This window comes from Muntiacus reevesi, chromosome 4 (genome assembly GCF_963930625.1).
Source record: "Muntiacus reevesi chromosome 4, mMunRee1.1, whole genome shotgun sequence".
Lineage (NCBI taxonomy): Eukaryota > Metazoa > Chordata > Mammalia > Artiodactyla > Cervidae > Muntiacus > Muntiacus reevesi.
In genome coordinates this window covers 138,439,818-138,446,386 of record NC_089252.1, presented here as the reverse complement: position 1 = coordinate 138,446,386, position 6,569 = coordinate 138,439,818, and the positions used below count along the sequence as shown (strand labels likewise).

The 6,569-nt window shown below is 40.3% G+C and overlaps 1 non-coding gene across 1 annotated transcript; it reads left to right on the top strand.

Annotated features, from left to right (window-relative positions):
• The first annotated feature begins 4,903 nt into the window (after nt 1-4,903).
• On the top strand, nt 4,904-5,038 carry LOC136167956 (U4 spliceosomal RNA). The gene has a single exon (XR_010663128.1). It is a non-coding gene; the product is annotated as a U4 spliceosomal RNA (small nuclear RNA).
• The last annotated feature ends 1,531 nt before the right edge of the window (nt 5,039-6,569 follow it).

The window sequence follows — 6,569 nt, the reverse complement described above, 5'->3', positions numbered from 1 at the left end:
TTCTCTTTCACTGATACAAATTCTCAAATTAACTACCTGGGTGGACCTTCGTATAGATGATATGTGTGATTTTACAAATGGATACGTTTAATTTCTGTGTGTGTGTGTGTGTGTGTGTGTGTGTTTTAGTTGCTCAGTCATGTCTGACTCTTTGTCACCCCATGAACTGTAGCCCACCAGGCTTCTCTGTCCATGGATTTCTCCAGGCCAGAACACTGGAGTGGTTTGCCGTTCCCTTCTCCAGAGGATCTTCCCGACCCAGGGATCGAACCCTGGTCTCCTGCATCGCAGGCAGATTCTTTACCATTTAGCTACAGGGGAAAATGAAATCTACTTAGGATGTTTGTGGCTGGTCATTTTTAGAAGGACTTCTCGGAATACCTGTGTGTATACACTCCTCTTCCCCTTTGCCATATTTGCCCTAGTTTATATTCTCAGTCTGTGTGTTCTGTCTTGGTTTAGGAAAAGAAATCTGGCACCTCAGAGTTTCAGGCAATTTACTTTGCAAAGAATGCAGTAGGGATTTATAATTTCATGTGAAAAATGCTTTAATAGAGTAAATAAATGCCCATCCCTCCAATGCATTTGTCTTATTTCTCTAGATGTTTAATAATAGGATTGTGTGTTATAAACACATGTTTAGACATCCAAATATATGCACAGATGGAAAATATCAAGCTTGCAAGAAAGCCCAGCCTCTGAACACGAGCATTCAATGGAACTTCTCTCTCCTTTCTCTATGGAATACGAATGTCAGACTTCAGTTCAGGGAGCTTAGGGAATTCTGGTCCCTAGTCTCCTGATTTCTACCAGCTGTTGACTCTGACATTGTCTTGTTGATTTTTAGTGGTCTTAAGAGAAATCTCAATGGGGTGGGTAGGAAGTGGATTGGGAGGGGGAGTTCCTATTCCTTGTTTGAGCAGTGGATTGTGGGATAGACTTGTCAGGTGGAAAAAGCTTGATTATCTAAGGGAGGTAATAGTGACTCCCAGGACCTAGCCTGCCACATCACATCCCAAAGGGCTTTATTCTGAGATTTACAAAGACACTTGGTAATTATGAATTTGATCAGAATAAACTGATTGGTGATTAACTAAGTGTAATGTATGTATTATACAACAATTATTTTCCAAAAGAGCTTTTTTTTTAATTGTAAAAGAAGTGCATATCCATGAAAGATTATGGGGAAAAATAGAGGAAAACAAAAAAGAATAAAAAGGGGAAAAGTTTAGTTTAAGATGTTGATTTTAGAAAAAGTGAGATGGGGATTAGAATCCACCCTTACTGGTTGTGTACCCTCCTTAAGTTAATACTATTATTATCAAGAAATAGATTTGTTATGTCTGTTTTCATAATTTATAAGCTGAAATTCCCCAATTTTTGCCTTAAGCCTAAAAGCATTCTTCCTAGTATGTAAGAATTCTGAAAAAAATATATCCTTGGAAACAACATTCACAGTAAAGTAAGAAGTCTTTGTGGTGATGTTTCATTTTATTATTGTATTTTTCTCTTTCCTGAAAAATCAATGAAGAATGGCGATTTTATATGTAAAACAGTAGTTAGCCTTTATATGGGTGACATTTTCCTAAAAGCCTAGAAGTGTTTCACATTTATAGAAAAGCACTCTGTTCCCAAGTTGGATCTGATTAAAATTCAAATCTATATTAACATCTCGTTATGTCTTGAAAAAAGTGTATGCCATGCTTAATGGAAAATGCCTGGTGTCTGCTAGCTCTGTTTTTGTGGGTTCCTTAACAAGGCTGTCTGGGGACCCAGGAGGGCAGGGTCACAGCTACATCCTTGTTAAAACAGTCAGCCGGCGTGAATGCTGGCCCATAGTTTTTCCTTCCTTTCCCCTCTCCCATCCCTACATTGTTTTGGCTGCCAACCCCTCATTTTTCTCTGAAGCAAGGGAAAGGGAAGGGCAAAAATGAGTTTGAAAGAATAACATTTCTTTCTATGGACTTAAATAGAACGCTCAACACAAAACATCCTGTGTTTTCTTTTAATTGATGACACTCTGACTATAATAATGGGCGAACTAAAACCTAAGGCTTGCTATTGGCATAGGTATTGTTTTTGTGGCATTCTATCTGATCAAGGGACAGTTGCTTGCTACTTAAAATGACTGCCTGGCCCCTGCCCCCAGGAATTCTTGTCTCATTCTCTGCTGTTTCTTCTCTCCATTGTACTTATTGCCTTTTAACATATCTTTATTTTATTTCTGTTTATTCTCTGACTCCTCTGGCCTTAATGAAAACCCATGATAGCAAGAATCTGTGTACTTTGCTCATTGTTGGATTCTTTGTTCTAAAAACATTACACAAAGTAGGCACTTAATAAATATTTGCAGTATGAATGAATACTCATTTCTTCCTTGGTGTCCTTTCCCATACAACTGTGGGGAAAATAACTGATAAAAATATGTTACAAAAATCTTGTAAGTATAATGTGTTTACATCTAGTAGGTGTACTTGAAAGTATAGCTCTGTTTGGAGTTTACATATCTTAGTTGGTAAAGAAAATGTACAAGAGTTAGATAAAAGAGAAACATCTTCTTGTTACTCTCTGTCCTCTTATTTTGCTTTATTTTTCTTCCAAGCTTGACTTCCTTACATGATATCCCTACATGATATATATTTCTTTACATGTTTATTGCCTGAGTGACTGAACAACAACAATAACCCTTTACTAGAATGTAAAGGGTAGAGACTTGTATGTTTCATTCATTGTTATGGCCCTATTACTGAGAACAGTGTCTGGCACAGAGGAAGCTCTCAACATGTATTTGGTGAGTACTTGAGTGTTTAGATGGTGACTGCAGCCATGGAATTAAAAGACACTTACTCCTTGGAAGGAAAGTTATGACCAACCTAGATAGCATATTAAAAAGCAGAGACATTACTTTGCCAACAAAGGTTCATCTGGTCAAGGCTATAGTTTTTCCAATGGTTGTGTAGGATGTGAGAGTTGGACTGTGAAGAAAGCTGAGCGCCGAAAAATTGATGCTTTTGAACTGTGGTGTTGTAGAAGACTCTTGAGAGTCCCTTGGACAGCAAGGAGATCCAACCAGTCCATCCTAAAGGAGATCAGTCCTGGGTGTTCATTGGAAGGACTGATGCTGAAGTTGAAACTTCAATACTTTGGCCACCTGATGCGAAGAGTTGACTCATTGGAAAAGACCCTGATGCTGGGAGGGATTGGGGGCAGGAGGAGAAGGGGATGGCAGAGGATGAGATGGCCGGATGGCATCACCGACTCGATGGGCATGGGTTTGGGTAGACTCTGGGAATTGGTGATGGACTGGGAGGCCTGGTGTGCTGTGATTCATGGGGGTCGCAAAGAGTCAGACATGACTGAGCAACTGAACTGAACTGAACTGAGTGTTTTGATGAGTGTTGGAGACTGTCCAGGCTTGGTACTGATGCTGTAGGGACTCTACAGGGTGATTGAACACTAAGATATTGGTTGTTGTTGTTTTTCAGATGCTAAATCATGTCCAATCCTTTGTGATGCCATGGACTGCAGCACGTCAGGCTTCCCTGTCCTTCCCTATCTCCTGGAGCTTGCTCAAACTCATGTCCTTTGAGTCGATGATGCCATCCAACCATCTCATCCTCTATCACCCCCTTCTCCTCTTGCCCTCAGTCTCTCCCAGCATCAGGGTCTTTTCTAGTCCGTCAGCTCTTTGCATCAGGTGACCTGAGTACTGGAGCTTTGGCATCAGTCCTTCAATGAATATTCAGGGTTGATTTCCTTTAGGGTTGACTGGTTTGATCTCCTAGCAGTCCAAGGGACTCTCAAGAGTTTTCTCCAGCATCATAGTTTGAAAGCATTAATTTTTTGATGCTCAGCCTTCTTTATGGTCCAACTCTCACATCTGTACATGACCATTGGAAAAATCATAACTTTGACTATACAGACCTTTATTTTTATTTACTTATTTATTTATGTTTGCCTGTGCTGGGTCTTTGTTGCTATGTGTGGGCTTTTGGTAGTTGTGGCTATCAGGATACTTTTCCTTGTGGTCCTTGGGCTTCTCATTGTGGCAGCTTCTCTTGTTGCCAGGTGCAGGCTCTAGGTGCATGGGCTTTAGTACTTGTGGCCCATGGGCTTAGTTGCTCTGCAGCTTGTGGAACCTCCCAGGACCAGGGATTGAACCCATGCCCCCTGCATTGGCAGGTGTATTCTGATCTACTGTACCACCAGGGAATTCCAAGACCTTGTTACTGTTTGAGGTGGATTGTGGGTAGGGAGATGAAAAAAGGGAAACAGATGACACTAATATTTCCAGTTTTCCATCCACAGTGAAAAAGACATCCCACTCATTGTGCATGTGTGGTATATAGTATGAGCCTAGGGACTGTGATTTGGATCCTGAAACAGCCACCTATTTTCAGAATAAACTGAAATAATTTCTTCATTTATTGATACCACAGTTTCATTGTTTGTAAAATTAAAACAATGTTACATAATTCATGGCTATAGTGGGAATATAGAAAAAGGTTGACACCTAAGAGTTGCCTACTAAATGTATGCTATCATCGTCATCATTCAGGGGTAGGCAGACTATAGCAAGTGGGCCAAACCCAGCCTGTGCCTGGCTTTTGTGAATACAGTTTTCTTGGAATACAGCCATGCCCATTCATTTTCTTTTGTCCATGGCTGCCCCTACTCACTATAACAGCAGAATCGAGGAGTTAGGGAGTCTGAGCAGGCTTCAAAGCCTACAATGTTATTCTCTGGCCCTTTACAGAAAAAGTTGGTGAACTTTTATCTAAAAGATGGTCTGTCAGCAATATAACAAAGCCCAGAGTCCAGCAAAGTGTGGTCCAGGGGCCAGCGTGATTCACAAACCATCTGTTACTGATCTGTGAGAAGCAAAGTGCAGAAGCTAAAAGCAGCTTTTGCACAGTAGCAGTATCATAACCAATGAGGTTTATCCTAAGCGTGGTTATTGCTAATTGAAAACTTGCCCCAGAAATGAACAGTCTTTAGAAACATCTACAACAATCTAATGTGCGGTTGACTTCCAAGTGCATGATTTTGGTATATATAAAAGACTTGGTTTATGACAGATTGGAAATAAAAAAAAAATCCTTGGCCTTTCCCATCGGGAGAGAGTTTGGTGTTTTGTAGGGGGATTTTGTTGTACTGATAACTTTGTAAGACATATTCATGCGGTTTTACATGAGAACATCTGGGGTCCCATCAGGTGGGAGTGAAGAACGGGTTCTGGGATTGCAACTGACCTGGAAAGGTTGATGAGTAAGGCCATTAATAACGTCATGCAAATGGGTTTCATATGCAGATGCATAGGCAGCCACAGTTCACTTACCTGCTAATATAGTCATAATGTGTTGCTTCATATCTGAGACAAGGAGACCACCTCAGGATATTATGTGTGACTCATGCACATATACAAATGAATTTCTTTTGAGGTAAATGAATTTTAAGTTGACAATTCATCTTCTCTGAACAGTAGTAGGCCAATAACTTTCCTGGAAATCTAGCAAAACAACAGTTCTGTGACCAGCCCTATGCTTTGTTGCATGTGCACTTAAAAAAAGCAGACTGACTTTTCCTTTTTCTGTTTTAGAATCAGTTCCAAGTGGTAAAGTCTGCCAGAAAAAACAGACACACTCTCAGGAACAACAATGCCCATTATGTGTGGGGTGGAAGCTGCCAGACTTTGATTTCTGGCCAGACATTAACCCCTTTTGTGTCTTAGGGGGGAAATGACGAGTCTGCATCCAGACACTTCCAGGATTTTACAGTCACTAGGTGTGAGACCAGGCGATTTATAATGACTTGTGCAAAAAAGGACTATTGCGAGAAGGAAGTACAAGTTCAAGGCTGCATCTGCGTGTTTCTTGAATTCTGCCATGACTCATTCTAGCAAGTGGACGCTCGAGTTGATCTCCTGTGTGTTTCCTTTTGCAGATCTGCTACTGGTAAGAGGCACGGTGCTCTTACCACCTGCTCCACCGGTGTTTTCAGCTGGATGTCACAAGGGCCAATTCAGAACTTTCAGAGAAAAACATGCGGATTCCTTGAGGTCACCATTTACAGTAAAGCTGCTAGAAAAGAGAATTCCTGCAAACTCTTTTGTGATCCCTTTCTTTTCCTTGTCACATACCCCGCAGGTCAACATCCCATTTTGAGAGCTCAGACAAGCAGAGAACAATGCAATTTATAGTAGGTGGATGATGGTTTGTGTGTACGTTCTGTGTATATATTTGTGCATTTCATTTGTTCCTTTACTCTTTAATAAATATTTATTGATAGTCTACTGTGGGATAACTGGGGATATTAAGTTAATTGCAGTCATAATAATAGCTACCATTTATCTAGAGCTTATTACATGTCAGTATTATGTTAAACATCTTACATACATGTCCTTTAATTCACTTAATTCTTTAGCAACAACTTTATGAAACATCCCCATCTGACATTTTAGTAAAATGAGTTCAGAAAAGTCAAGGACTCATAGCTGATTGATAACAGAGCTAGGATTCACATCCAGACCTATCTGATGTAAAACCATTTCCCCATTCATTTGCCTAAGT